The sequence below is a fragment of the Thermobia domestica genome, chromosome 5, assembly GCF_964235325.1.
Source record: "Thermobia domestica chromosome 5, izTheDome1.hap1.1, whole genome shotgun sequence".
In the NCBI taxonomy this organism is placed as follows: Eukaryota; Metazoa; Arthropoda; class Insecta; order Zygentoma; family Lepismatidae; genus Thermobia; species Thermobia domestica.
In genome coordinates this window covers 265889779-265906244 of record NC_137458.1, presented here as the reverse complement: position 1 = coordinate 265906244, position 16466 = coordinate 265889779, and the positions used below count along the sequence as shown (strand labels likewise).

The following is a 16466-nucleotide window of genomic DNA, read 5'->3' as shown; positions in this document are numbered from 1 at the left end:
ACCTTCCTTGCTGTTAATTTCAGGGAAGCCTTGAACAAAATTTCTAGGTTTTTATCCTATGCTATAAAAATGAAACAGTGTTTAAACAGTCTTATAAGGTATTTTTATTGAGTAAATAGGTCAAATAGTGTTCAAAATGTGTTCCGCGTGTATCTAAAAAGCATCAATTCTCAAAACAATATTTCAGTAGGTCGTATCGGAACCACTACTTCTTGTTAAGGCTTAGCCCTGTGTAGTATGTTTGGAAATGCAGTGACCAAACTCCGAAAACCAAATTTCTTGTTTTAAATAAAAGAAAAAAACTTCGAATAAACATAGAATGAGAAACGTGTCCTTTCAGAGTTATAGATCAAGATTATCACGATCCAAAATGCTCTTTCATTGAAAACCCATGGGGCTTATCGCACAAGGTCAAGGAATTACACGGGAACTAGTATGCGCCGTATCAAAATATTTATATACTACAATCCAGGGGATGAAAATAAATGTGAGAAAGACAAAAGCCATGGTGATTGGAATGAATTGGTCGGTGTGAAATATAGAAATAAGAGGGGAGTAAATAGAACAAGTGGCTGGTTTTCGATATCTGAGTAGTACCATTAGTGATTATATGAAGTGCGAACGTGAAATAAGAGCAAGGAAACGAATAGTGAAAGAAGCCTTAAGGAGGAAGAAAAGTCAATTATATGGAACCCTGATCAATGCAATCTTTGAGTTTTACGTCCCACGGTCATAGGGTCTACCGCTTAGGCTAAAGGAGACGGTGATGATGAGAAATGAATGAAATGGTGGAATGAAGAGAGTAGGAGGAACCGGGAAACCTCCGAGAAAACCCACGAGCACGTTGTTTATCCACCACGAAGTCCACACGGCGCGAGCTGGGATCGAACCAGGAACCTCAAGGAGAGGAGGTGAACGCTCTACCACTGAGCCACCGCGCCCTCCGTCTCTGAATAAAGAGTTGAACAAAAGATTCATAAAATGCTTCAATTAAGAGTTTTCCTTGCTTTTATTTCACGTTCGCACTTCATATAATAGCTAATGGTACTACTCAGGACGAAAACTAGCCACTTGCTCTATTTTCTCCCCTCTTACTTCTATATTTGATACCGATCGATTCATTCTAATTACCACGGCTTTTGTCTTTCTCACACTTATTTTCATCCCTTGGATTGTAATGTATGAATATTTAGATACGGCGCATACTAATTCCCGTGTAGTTCCTTGCACCTCATACGGTAGGCCCCATGGGTTTTCAATGAAAGAGCATTTTGGATCGTTATAATCTTGATCTATAACTCTGAAAGGATACGTTTCTCGTTCTATTAGAGTATTGTACTGTTTGGGGGCAGAAACATGGACGTTACGCAAAAATGATTAAAAACAACTGGAAGCTTTAGAAATGTGGGTATAGAGAAGAATGAAGAGAAATAGATGGATCGAGCGGAAAACGAATGAAAGAGTGTTAGAAATGACGGTGGTTAAAAGAACAATTTTAGACATTATTAAGAAGAAGAAAAGAGACTGATTGAGACATTGGCTCAGAAGGAACTGTATCATGATGGGGTATGGTGGCAGAAAAGAGACGGAATGGATTGATGGATGATATCAAAGCAGAAAAATCATTCGTGAAGACGAAGAGATTAGCGGAAGATCGTGGAACATGGAAGGTTTTCAGTTGCGGCAAATAACCTGTCAATGGCAGAATATATGTGAAAAAAATGAAATGACATTTTTGAATTTTACGTCCCACGGTTATGCCGGTGAGGCTAAAGGAGATGGTGACTATGAGAAATGAATGAAATGGTGGAATGAGGAAAGTGGGAGGAAACGGGAGAACCCCGAGAAAACCCACGCACACGGTGTTTGTCCACCACAACGTTCACTTGGCGGCAGCAGGGTTTGAACCCGGGACCCCATGCACCAGAGGTGAACGCTCTACCACTGAGCCACCGCGGCTCCTCAGAATACATGTGATGATGATGATGATGAGCACCGGCCAAATGAATTATATAAAGTATGTTGGAGTACGGGGAAGAACTTTTAAGTACTAACCTAGCACTCGTTTCGCTGCTGGTATGATTCCCGAAATTTTGTTGCAGTAGTAGAATATATTTGGAAATAATCTTATATGAAACATTTTATCAAAAAAGAGAGCTAATAGGAAATCAACTTTGCTTCAAGGAGACCAGCCGAAAACTTACATTTATAAATAGAATATCTATGCTGATAACTGTAGCGGTCGGTACCGGTATTTCATGAATGGGATACGGATAGCCACCATTAAAGTCAATGTTACCCGTGAAGATGTTAACTGATTAACTTTATTAATAAACTCAATTGAAATAATAGCTTCCACTGTCTATTGCAAAAAAAAAAAAAAAAAAAAAGAAAAGAAAAGAAAAAAGAAAAAGAAAAAGAAAGAAAGAAAAAGAAAATCGAAACTTCGCTTTCGTTCGAGGCTTATTGTGTGGAATAACGAACGGATGAACGTAAAGTCTAACATTACAATACTATATTGCCTACTAGCGTCATCGTAATAACGCAGATTTCTAAACTTTTAGTGGGATCGAAGTGGCTTGGCTTAGTGGTAGAATACTGAACTCTGGCGCGTGGAGTCTCTGGTTCGATCTCAGCTTTCACCAAGGAGGCTTTATTGTGGACAAACATCGTGTGCGTGGGTTTTCTCAGGATTCTCCCGTTTCCTCCCACTTTTATTATTCCACCATTACTATCATCGTATCGTCACCGTTTCCAGGACACAAAACAGTATGTGTTTTATAAATTCTATAGATCATTTGGATACACTCAATCTCCTGTAGTTCCATAAGAATGTAATTTAGGGCCTTTACTTTCTATAATGTTCATTAATGACCTTTCTGATTGTATTAAAAACTCACATAAACTACTCTATGCAGGTGAGGAGACTTATAACAACACACGACTGTGTTAGCTTGCAGGAAGGTTAGGTTTATTCTAGACAGAGTAAACGAGTGGCGCAAGAGCAATTTGTTAAACATTAATACATATAAATGCAAAACCGTGTCCTTCACTAAGGAGCAGAATGTCTTTGAATTTCAGTATACGATAAATGGCAAGCAAATAAAGGGGGAACAACCTGTTAAAGATCTCGACGTAATATATGATAAACTATCGTTTGAGCATCATATAAATCAAATTGTAAAAGACGCAAACAGGTATCTTGGATTTGTTTTCAGAATGGGAATGGAGTTTTATAAGTTGAATGATATACTGCAATTATATTTTTCATTTGTTAGATCAAAATTAGAATACGCGTCTATTACATGGAACCCCCCACATGAAGAAAGACTCTATTATGATATCATAGAAAAAGTTCAAAATACATTTTTATGGTTTCTGGTATACAAGGTAACAGGTATCTTTCCCAGCTATGATAATAGTACTTCGCTTAATGAAAATTTTAACATAATGTCTCTCAGTCACAGAAGAGTGTTAACTGACATGATTTTCTTGTACAAAATATTAATTAACAAAGTAAATAGTAAGAATCTGATCTCTGTATTTCATCTCAGGATATGAACATACGAGTCGGCAATAGAAGTTTCTTTCATTTAAGAAATCTCTAACAAATGCAGTAAAACAATCACCAACGCGGAGGATGGGTGCACCCAACAAACTGAGTAAATGTAAAAATGTTCTGGATGTACATGGTATGAGTCAGGATAGATTTAGCAAATATATTACAGCTATTCTATGTAACTCTGATATGAGCATTGTAATTGGGTAGAATTACCTGTTGTATTCTTCTTAAACAAAATAAAAATGCTAATTCTCTTAGCCTCGTGCATAATCGTCAAATGATAAACTAAAAGAAAATATCTTTTTAGTAATAACATTGTAATCCTTTAACAAAACATATGCAGTTGTCATAGCTTCTTGATGAAGATATTATCTTGCAATAAGAAAACCCTTACTTTTGAATAGTGAAACTTAATAATTCTTGCCTTCAAGCTAAAGGCGTGTGCAACTGAAATATTGTTTTAGCAATTCTACCGCAAAATATTGCTATCATGACAACTATATCGATCATATTTCTTTTCTTTCGCTTCATTCTTGTCCCCATTGGAGGAACAGATGGACTCTGACGTAGATTTAAAAAGTGCGTCTACGCATAATATCCGTCAGTTCTAGTGCCTTGGGGAAGCTTTCACAATTATTAATGGATCCAACACAAACTAAGCATTTGTAATAATTCCTCGTAAATTTATTGTTTTTATTACATTGATTGCTATTAGCAAACATTAATCTTGTTTCGATTGGAACCATAAGTAATGGAGCCTATTGTTAGGAATTTGATTGATCCGATAAGTGCTTGTTTTCGGAAGATTTAACCGCTTGTTACTATTTGCATACAAACTGCCTCTCAGACTTGGTTTAATCTTCCAAGTCAAAATTGATTAAGTTTCTTGTCAAGGTTCCGTATGTTTATGTATAATATTGCTTTACATGGGGGATAACATTTGTATTAAAGACATTATCTTCCTGGTTAACTGCAAAAAATAAATCAGCGTTTGAACATGATTTGGTCGTTGTTTAACATGTCTAAAAGTGTCTTGAAGTGTTCTATCAGTGAACAGAAACGTCTCCAACGCCTCCGAACAGTGGATAATAGGAACTACTCTAAGAGTTCTCAAAATGAACCTAACTTTACATATTTACATGTTGTTTCTGACCATGTACCCATAGACACATATCAGAAGTTTAAGTACATTTTGGATACTTTTAAGGAAGTTTATATAATTGGAGCAGAGAAAACACATGTTTTTTTAAAGCATTAGTATTCGACGACGAGTAGGGGTATTGATTTTGAGCTACTCTTGGCAAACAGCTCAAACAATGCAGTTTCAGTTGCTATGGAACGTTGTAGCGTAGAGCATCGTGTATTTGCGGTCGAGCAGTTCTTTAGAAACAATGAATCTGTGGCCACGGTTCAACGTCTTTTCCGTCGACAGTTTAATGTCGAACGTCGAGGTACAATCCCAGATCGAAATACTATATTCCGATGGGTTGCAGCAGACCCGCAACTAGAGGGGGCCTGGTCCCCCCTAAACTTTTCGTGGCCCCTCCAAACCTCAATACAAAAAAAAACACAATTTACATATGTGTAGGAGAATTTTTGATGACTTGGCCCTCCTAACATATTCATGGGCCCTCCCAAACCTCTGTGGCTGGTTTCGGGCCTGGGTTGCAGCGTTCAGAAGTACCAATGACGCTCCAATACTCCATAGCGACTGAAACTGCGTTGTCTGAGCTGTCTTTCAACGATAGTTCAAAATAAATATCCCTACTCGTCGCCGACTATTATCGATTTAAAAAGCATGCGTTTCCTCTGCTCCATTCTGTATTAACCACTGTTAAGATACATTTCTCGTTTTGTACATTGATAGAACACTTTCAGGACATTTTTGAACATGTCAAACATATCAAAAATCGTTTCTAAACATGTGCAAAAAAAAAAAAAAAAATACTAATTTATTTTTTTGCAGTGAAAATTTACCTAATACAATTAGCTGTAATATTGTGTAATATATTCTATTTTTTCTCAGAATATAGGAGTGCCCGTGATATTTTTAACACTTACGTACTTGTATACATGGCGGTTATATTATGACCAACTCTTGAGAGCAAGTTGGAATGAAAACAACAATGTGGTACGGATAAATTGAGGTTTAATGCGGACGTCAGCATGGAGGCTATTTGTCCCCGTCACGAATGGTACGAATTAAGGGTTTTAATAAACGCTGTTCATTATATCTTGGGATTATATATATATACACGGGACAATGGTTCAATGTGGATGGCAGATACGTTAAGTTACTAATGGAAATTCCATAGGTATATTAAATTTATAATCTATATTTATAACTGAAAACTTCATAAGAAATCGATTATTAATATTGTGAATTCCAAATTTAACATACAAACAATGTTTTCGGAGGAGTGTTAATTGACGTATGCAAGTGACTACCTGTGCAATGAAACCGTACACAGTTCTCGTACAACTGATATCCGTAATCCTAATTCTTAACTTATTCTTCTACTCCAGCTCTTAATTCTCAGTTTGTCTTAACCTTTTTAGAAGAAAGTAACTACCTACACTGCAAAAAATACAGAAACTATTTTTTAGACACAGTAAGACACTGTACACATTACCGACACTCTTTGAACACATCCAGATGACACATATTATGTTGTCCTCACTTTGTTTTCGAACTATTTGCAGAGAAGAAGTGTTTTAAATATGCAATACTTGACTGTTTTTAGGGATGTAACGCTTTCGGACACACGAAGCTCACTTTATAAACACTATTTCATCAATTTCCCCTCAACATCTGTACTAAAAGTGTTTTAAAAGTTTGTTAATTTTTACAGTGTAGGTAGGTACCCTAATCCTGCTATTATGCTAGAATCAACCTTCATGCAGAACACTTAAGATACAAATCCATAGGAGATTCCTTGGGTTAATATTGTTTTGTACTACTTTTCGTTGAGCGTCATTGGAAGATACACATTTGGTTCTGTGTATTTCAGAATGTAACTCGCAATATACAGAGTGGCCCAAAAATAGGTATACAGTCCCGTACTGATCAGCTCACTGTAATTTATATCATTTCTTATTGTTATCAAACAGATAGACCTCGCTTCTTTATTATTTGTTCTTAACGTCCTTTTACTTAGATATAACTTAAACCCGGAACAGTCGAAGCAAATAAATCCATAAACTAGAATGTTATGCTTGATCAAAGCAGGGGTGTATACCTACTTTTGGGCCACCCTGTATATATTATTGTGTATTTTTATGAGGGTTTTATTGCCTGTGCAACAGTTAAACCGATTTTTTAAAATATTAATAATAGAATGACTCAAGTAGGCCTTAAAAGTTTGTAATGTTAGTAGTATTAAGCCCATTAATTTTTCACGATAACCCTTGAACAAAAACAAATTTTGAAGGGATACAGTGTCCTACCTCCGATGCATGGGATCCATGATCTCGAGCCAAGTAAGTTTGTGGTGGACAATATCGTGCCCGTGAGTTTTCTTGGGATATTCTCGTTTCCTCCCACTTTCTCATTACACTAATTCCTCTATCATTACTTGCCTTAATCATCGTCTCCTTTAGCTAAATTGCATAATCGTGGGACGTTAAACTTAAGGATTTCATTTTAACGTACACAAACATAGATACTTAAGCTGTATTGTTCTTTGTTGACGGGGCCGCGGTGGCTCAGTGGTAGAGCGTTCACCTCTGGTGTTTGGGATCCCGGGTTCGATCCCAGCCCCCGCCAAGTGAACTTTGTGGTGGACAAACACCGTGTGCGTGGGTTTTCTCGGAGTTCTCCCGTTCCCTCTCACTTTCTTCATTCCACCATTTCATTCATTAATCATCACCACAGTCTCCTTTAGACTAACCGGCATAACCATGGGACGTAAAAATGAAAGATTTCATTTCATTTTTTTTTCTTTGTTGACCTCTATCATCCTTTTTCGGCACTGACACTGTATGAGACATAGACCTTAGTTTAAGATGAAATTCGAACCTCCGTAATTCATTCAATACTCTCCTACAGGGAATCGAACCTGGGACCCCGTGGAACCAAAGTTGAAAACTAGTGCCATAGGACCAGCGGGGAGTACTATTTAAGCTGTGATCTATACTAATGTGTTCTTTTCTCTCCAATATTTATCTTTCCTTGCTATTTACAGATGATTGACTGTTATCAAGGCCTCGTCTGTTGATAATACAAAGCACATTGATTTCACAGATCAGAGATTAGAAACTAAAAATTATGGTAATATGTAAAAACGTTATAGCAGAAAACAAAGAAAAAGTAATAAAACAGACCGTTTAGAAAAACAGAAACGTATGACATAAGCCTATTATTTGACGAAAAATTAAACTTCTTCTTACTAGTTAACAAAGATAGGAACTTATTATTTAAAAAAAAGAGAGATAGATTACATTTGTAGATTTTGGATAATTACTTGCAGAAAATTACTTGATCAGGAAAACTGATATTTACAATGTAGTAATTGTTATCTCTTGTTCTAAACTTTAAATTTTTTAAAAATGAAATTGGATAATTTTATACGAATGTTCAATCCAGCAGAACCAAAGTAAAAGGTAATAAATAATGACTAGGAATACTGACCACAAATAATTTGAGCGTTGTATTTTTCATCAAAACAACCTAATATTATAATAGTCTTGAGTTCGCATAATAGCCATCTGTGATTATAGATAGCTGTGATCTGGTAGATGTTTTTTTCAAACTAATCTCAAGGATATTCGTTTTTTTTTATTAATATTAACTGTAGTAGTTACTTCATGGGTTGTAGTGTTTAAGAATTCTATTTATAATGCAAAACATCTGTCTGTGAGTAATGTTAACATGTATGCCTCAAAACATTTAAGAGTTACGAGTTGCAAAAACATCTAGGCAAAAGTATTTAGCTATTCTTATTACTTATTTTCAACACAAGATGCCTCAGTGTGTGATCAATGATAATTTCTAATAGATCACAATCAGGTTAATAGTTGTCAATAGCTGCGATACCTCCTATCTGTCTCCAAGAGATGTCGCTCTCCAAGAGATGTCGCTAGTGTTCAGGCAATTTGCAGATGAGTAGTGATGAGCAAATGCCAGATCAGGCGCCCATCCACGCGGTGGGTTCATATGATCCGCCCCCCCCTAACTTGACGTATATTTGTATACTTCTTTTGTAAAACTATGCTTATTTAGCAGAGAGTAGCTTAAAGACCTGATTTTACAATTCATGTCTACTCTTTCTTTCTTATAACACAATCTACAATTTATATCATTTTTTTCTGATAATTTAGGTGGAAGCAATTATTGTCTTTTCGGATACAAAACAACACGGTTCAATACTATACAGACAGTGTCTTGTAATATTGGACCCCCTAAATTGTTGATCCCTCCCAATAAAAATTTCTGGGTGCGTTCCTGTACCAGAACATCTTGGTTTTGGATTTGAGCCTTGATCTTCATCTTGCGCAGCCAATCTCTTGATCTTTTTCTTGCTTGCAAGACTCCTGCAAGTCTTGCTTTTAAGAAATCATCCTTTTCACAGCTAAATTTTATATTGAATTTAAGAGCTAATAGAAGCCACGCGTATCATTACCTGTCTAATTACGTTAGTACTAACAGAAATATAGGGTGGCCCAAAAGTAGATATACACCCCTGCATTGATCAAGTATAACATTCTAGTTTATAGATTGATTTGCTTCGACTGTTCCGGGCTTAAGTTATAAGTAAAAAGACGTTAAGAACAAATTATAAAGAAACTAGGTCTACCTGTTTGATAACAATAAGAAATGATATAAAATACAGTGAGCTGATCAGTACGGGGTCTCTATACCTACTTTTGGGCCACCCTGTATGTTTTTTAAATGTAATATTGTTCACTTTCATGGAAATATGGTAATGTACAGAATTACCCAAGTTTAATACTACATTTGATTTTAGTTTTAGAACAACTTTATCAACATATTTGTTTTTAATTTATCTTAGTCTCACAACCATTTTTCGTAGGATTTCATAGAATCTAACCACGGGGTATCGTAAATGAATTAAATGATGGCCAAAGTAAATCAGACACTGACAATATTTATAGAATTGTGTTCTTTGTCGTCTTTTAAACACCGTTCCAATTCATTGCCATCCTCCATGCTCTAGGCAAGTTCCAAAGAAAGCTCAAAGATACACGGAGATCGTATTAGACTGATACTCTTGTTTGCTTTTTGCTTGAGAGGATTCTTACCCACAAATCCAGGCAATTAACGATAATGAGATTAGTCATAGCTCGAGAGAGTTCTGGCAGGCACAAGTAAGCGCTCGCAAGTAAAATTACTTTCGGAGACAGGGGCGGATCCAGGGGGCGATCGGGACAATCGTCCCCCCAGAAGAGGAAAATTTCTTGTTTTATATACATAAATAATATCCTTCCCAGAGTTTAGAGCCCTTAAAAGTAGCATTATGACAACCCACCACCCTTCCAGAATTCGGTCCTGGATCCGCCCTTGTTTGGAGACTGTGGACCAATACTTTGCTGTGGAACGAATGTGCCAATTTCTGATTTTGAAGGCTTTCCGTGGTCAATATCTTACTTTAAAAAGCCTTTTATTCTTATTGTAAATTTAGTGTAACATTCAAAAAAAGAGCAGTAAAGAACAAGCACAGTATGAAATCTCCAGACTTGTATTGAGTGAAACGTGAAAGTCTGGAAAGTAATTATGTACGCCTATATTGCATAAAAAGGAAAAGAAGTCTTAGATTTGGTTGATATAGTATACACGTGTTAAATGGACTTTCTGAAGTGAGCACAAAGCAAAAATTATGTAGATTTTAAGTGCTAACTACTAATAGGAATAAATACTTACATTCCCTTCAATAAAAATATTTCCCCACCACGCTTTTGTAGTTTACAGTTACTGAAGGCAAGAAATTCATGTGAAAAATTTAACGATTCCCCCCCCCCCTTCCTTTTCACCTTCCAAGAAATATTCAGATAATAGGCTACATGTGCAAGAGTCTTGCAGTTTGGTCTTGGTCTTCGTCTCGATCTTCCAAGCAGGATTAAGATTCTTGTATTCACTCACTACAGACAAGCCAGGCCCGTAGCCAGTCCAAAAATGTATAGGGGGCGGTAGAAGTTAGAGGGGGTCCGATCCATTTATATTATAGTTCATTAGCAAGCCTACCGTGAAAATTTTAGTCGACCAGTAAAAATTTAAGGGGGTCCGGCCCTCCTAGACCCCTGTGGGTACGGGCCTGAGACGAGCCTAAGATGTGAGGGTAGTCATTAATAACATATAAACTTGCAACCCTTTTCTGGTAACTCTAAAATTCGAGACATATAATTGGAAATTCAAAAAGAAGTGTTTTCCGAATTTCTCTCTGGTTTCTTCTCTTACTTTCAAGTTTTTCTTCCTTGCTTATTATTTCTATATTCGCTTAATATTTGTTTATACCGAAATTCCCAGACTTCAGATTCCTCGCATGACTCTTCAAAAATAAATAAATGAAGTGAAAACTTATATATAGTTCTTGTTAATTGCAGGGAGGAACTAGTGTAATATGGGCATAATGCACCTAGAAACATTTTTGTTCTAATTATCTACCGAGTTCAAATTTAGCTTGGGCCGCGGTGGCTCAGCGGTAGAGCGTTCACCTCTGGTGCTCGGTGTCCCTGGTTCGATCTCAGCTCACAGCAAGTGGACTTTGTATGGACAAACACCGTATGCCTGGGTTTCCTCGGGGTTCTTCCGTGGAAGGACACTTTATTCATTCCACGATTTCATTCATTTCTCATCATCACCGTCTCCTTTAGCCTAGCCGACATAAGCGTGGGGCGTAAAAGTTGAAGATTTTATTTTTCATTTCACTTCATTCAGAACATCTCTGGTACGTGCGTGACAGTTGATACATCCGGGAGCACTCTCAGATTATGACTAATCTATGTTCAGTTACTCCTCAGATTATGGTGTACTACATTGGCAGTGTTTACTTAATAAATTCAATTCCTGCTTTTTATCTTATTAACATGTCTTTCTTTAATCTTTATTTCGTGCTCATTAGAGAACACTTACAACTGGGAAAACATTTTAGTTTGCATTTTGATTCTGCTGCATGATAGCATTTGATGCTGCAACTGATGCAACAATCGCGTGATGCAAATTCACTTCCTTAAAATGCAGTGTAATAACAAGTCTTCGTGACAAATATTATTCATGTAAAAAGCTCTGTTCAACGGAATGAGGTAGCAAGGTTACAAGATTCTAAGTAAAGATGACTAAATTAAATGCAGTTCCCATCTTTAGAGATTTTTACCGTAGTATAAAAGACATGAATATCACACTCTCGGAATTTCATTACCATTTGAATTTATTTCGTGTGAAATGAATTATGATTTACTTACACAAATATAAGCCACAGTAACACGCACAGAATTTAATTTCCATTGCTGAAGGATATAAAATGTTATCATTCATGTTTTATGGTCGTAATCATCAGTTTTGCAACGTTTGCTATAAAGTGATATGTTTGGTTGTTATCATTATGAAAGATAAGAAATGAAAGCTAAATGAAAGCTAAACTAGATGTGATGAAAGGTAAATTAAAACTAAACTCTCTTGTATAGCTCTGCCAACTGCTCCTATTTAATCGGGATTGTACTTTTCTTTTCTAAAATTGTCCTATCAAGGCTTTAATAGAAACTTCTAGATCTAGGAGTTTCTATTAAAGCCTTTTCGGGATGACCGAAAATGAAAGGTTACAAAGCATATAACGTATTCACTTATTCACTGTAATTTTTGTGTTATTCCCTGTAACTTTTGTTTTATTCCCTGTAACTTTTGTGTTATTCCCTGTAACTTTTGTGTTATTCTCTGTAACTTTTATGTTATTCACTGTAACTTTTGTGTTATTCACTGTAGCTTTTGTGTTATTCCCTGTAACTTTTGTGTTATTCCCTGTAACTTTTGTGTTATTCCCTGTAACTTTTGTGTTATTCCCTGTAACTTTTGTGTTATTCCCTGTAACTTTTGTGTTATTCTCTGTAACTTTTATGTTATTCACTGTAACTTTTGTGTTATTCACTGTAGCTTTTGTGTTATTCCCTGTAACTTTTGTGTTATTCCCTGTAGCTTTTGTGTTATTCCCTGTAACTTAACGAAAATTTACTTATACGTATTAGTCTTGTAGCAAGTGTGAGAGCTTTAGATACTGATCATGTATACCCAAGAAGCGGACACTTAAAATGGTGACTTATCTTGGAAAATTGTTCAAGAGTGGAAGTGAGGTCAATGGTGCTATTTCTGTGGGTCAAAAACACTACATCTCCTGACATTCATGAGCAGATTATGGAAAGGTATAGGGAGGCCTAAATCTCAAGGCGACTTGTAGTGAAGTGATGTTGTGCCCTCAACAGAGGACGGACGAGTATTGTTAATAACAACCCTGGACACAGTGACAGACCCATTACCTAAATCAATGACGTGAACTTTCTCGTGTGGTTGAGTATATTCATGTAAACAGAACAACATTATGCTCAATATCAGCTGAGCTAGGAAGACCATGTGGTTTTGTGCAAAACGTTGTGGTTAATATCTTTAAGTATAGAAAAGTGTGTGCGAAATAGTGTCATAGACACTATCCGAGAACCATAGGACAGCCAGGATGGCGACGTCGCTGAATATCCTGCAGCGTTATGCAGCGGAGGGGAACAATTTTCTTCAACGGGTAGTGGCGAGTGATGAAACAATATTGTATTTGTTTACTCCATCACGGAAGCAGGCATGCATGAGTGGAACCGTGCCTCTTCTCCAAGGATGAAGAAATTCAAAGTAGTTGCTTCAGCCGGGAAAGTTTTGTGCACTTCTATTCTGGGAATATCATATGTGCTACTGATTGGTGAGAAACTATGAATGCTAAAATGTGTTGCAGGACACTTCTAAGAGTTGCGGGATGCCATTAGACGAAAACGTCCTGGTCTCTTCCGCTGTAGTGTGGTTCTTCTGAATAATAAGGCCTGACCTAACCCCCAGTGATTTTCACCTTTTTCCTGTTCTAAAGCAGAACATGGCTCTCTACCATTTCCCGACATGTGATGATTTCAAAATCGTAGCCTCATGGTGACTACGAAAACTTCACGCGGATCTCGGAACAACCGGCATGAAAAGCTTCACCTACCATTGTGAGCAGATTTTTGAACAAAAGAGGTGATTACATTGAAAACTAGTGTTGATCTTCTATCTTTGTCTCACACATAAGTCAAATATTCTTTGTAACCTTTTCCCCGATCATTTCTCGTATTTACTGTAGTTAATAAAGCTATACCATATGCGTAAATAATTGTTTTATGTGATACATTATGAGTACACGTGAATTAAGGTGTGTGTGTATTCTCGATTATGGTTATGTGTCGACATTTTGCTCCCCTTGGAAAAAAATTCCGCGGGCGTCGCTGATGACGACCATTTGTGTATCTGCAGCGTACAGGTAAACGGGAAAAACCAGTGTGTGTTCGTACGCGCCATACAGAATTTACACGTAGCATTCTGTATGTGTTGTGGCAAGAAAAAAGTACACATCCCGCTCGCTTGCGATCTTCTTTGAGGGAAATATGACTAGTGCGTCTTTTATTCGTGATGTTGTCAGTCTTGTTCTCTGACTGTACGTGGACACTTTGCGGAACATATCTTCCAGCAAGGTAGCATACATCCTCATACACCTATGTGCTCTACTCGATGTATGCTTCTTACCCTGCCCTGGTAGGTCTTCGTAGGATATGTGGAATACGGCGGGACGGAAGCTGATAGCCTTCCTCGAGCCATGCCGAGATCTGAAATGAGTGTGGAATACTATGCACCATCAGACACGCGTCTCCGTTTTTGGCTACTTTCCCGAACAGGTACTTGTGTGGACGCTTGGTGTAGTTACACCTGGTTTTAAAGCGAGTATTCTTTTAGAACAGCCTGAATAATGTTACACCAGGGGGCCAGTCACAAAGGGTCTCTCCAGAACTCCCCTGAAAATAACTTTCTTACTCTTTTTAAATAGTATGCGTGTGTTTTGTCTGCACTAGTGACGCACTCACGAGGTATCCATCCAGTCCGGATCCCTGACTCGACAGACATTTGTAACGCTTGGATTTCAAGTGGTCTAAGTCCAAAATTGAAATTTTCCAAGAGAGCAATTTAAAGTTCAACACCACATGAACAATTTATATTTCTGTTATATTGGAAACCAAAACCATAACTATGTTGTTTGTGGCCTTAAATTTACTATTTACAAAAATCTTTAAAGAAAGATACATATATATAGAAGTGAATGAAGGCATTAGCCCATTTTAGATTTTTTTTTTTTTTTTGTAACTTTGGCTACTTGGCATTCAAGCGGTCAATTTGTACTCATTCTTAAATTATACTTGCTTTAACAGAGAAAAGATTGGTGTAACTTAAAGATGTGGTCTTACATTACATTTGCACTCTTTCTCTTCTTATGGAAACTATCTAGTTCCATATTTTTTTTCTGAGAATATCTGTAAGTGGAAGTACTCAAAAATTATTTATCGTTTTCTTCCGAGTGTAGAGTAACATCAGTTGGATACTCCATAGACATAGTGCCAGGGATACACTCGTAGGTTCACCTGATCCAAACCTCCTCCAGTCTTTCGAATTTGGATTTTCATCAGCAAAATTTGGTGTGTGTCTGTGCATGTATTACACTATCATGGAAATACTTCACCTTGGAAAATTGAAAATTCATTTATGACAGCTTGGTTTAAAATAATTTTAACTTTATAAATGCGACATATTTAGATATTTCTCTCTTTCTTCAAGAGCAATATGCTTTCTCTTCCCTCTCTAATTCCGCCATCACTGCCTCAGCGTTACTATTTCTTATTTTACCTCAATAAGCCTCAGCCTCAGCATGACATTGAGTGTGAGTACGTTTGCAGCTTGGAGTGATGCAATTGAAGTGAGCTATGATTTTTTTTTTGATACACCGTATAACATGTTCAGAAAGTACCATGGACGCAATGATCGGATCACCATTACCTGCCATTACCTTCTTTAAGTGTATTAATTTCCGATCAGATCTGGTTATTCTTAAATACATTTCTGTCAGTATATTTTGGGCACGGTGGCTCAGTAATAGAATGCTCACTTCTGGTGCAAGGGGTCCCTAGTACGATCGTAGGTCATGTGAATTATGGTGAGTAACATAGTATCGGTAAGTTTTCTTCGGGTTCTCCCTTTCCTCTGATATTCTAATTTCACTACTTCTTTCGTAATTATTTCTTTCCATTAAATATTCGTTTTCTTTAGCCTAAAGAGTATAACCGTGGAACGTTATATTAAATATTTCAGTTTTTAAATGAGAGTGTACTCCTTTGTATTCGTTCAACTGTACTAACCTTTCATTTTTTAAAAGTAAAGCAGAGAAACATTAGCTTTTACCCCATATTTTTGTAGTCTTTAAGATCATAAATATTTGTTTCGAATATTTACCTAAAACAAGAAAAAACTGAGCTGTATTCATAATAGAAAAAGTACTAATCAAGTTGAAGACTGTGAATTCTCAGTTCGATTGATAACTTGTATTTAGGTAATAATAAAATTAATAGTAATAATAATAGGTAATAATAGTAGTATTCTGTCTATGTGGTAAAAGTCCATGAAAGTTATTCTAGCAGCAGAGATAGTAGGCCCAACAGTAGGGAACGGTAAAGTATCCAACTGCTAACGTTTGGCTGCTTTGGCAATCATTTGCCAACCAACTAAATTGCCAACGTAATCCCTACAAAAGGAGTAAGATAGATGATTGGGAATACGAGGTCGAAATTGTTGGATAAATGATGGCAGATTGATGATTGACCAACATACTCTTTAATTTATGCT

At 36.7% G+C, this 16466-nt stretch overlaps 1 protein-coding gene across 1 annotated transcript in view; it reads left to right on the top strand.

The window, feature by feature from the left end:
* Nucleotides 1–16466, top strand: part of LOC145686577 (uncharacterized) — a 29357-nt gene that overhangs the window by 9319 nt on the left and 3572 nt on the right. The gene's annotated exons all lie outside the window — the stretch shown is intronic.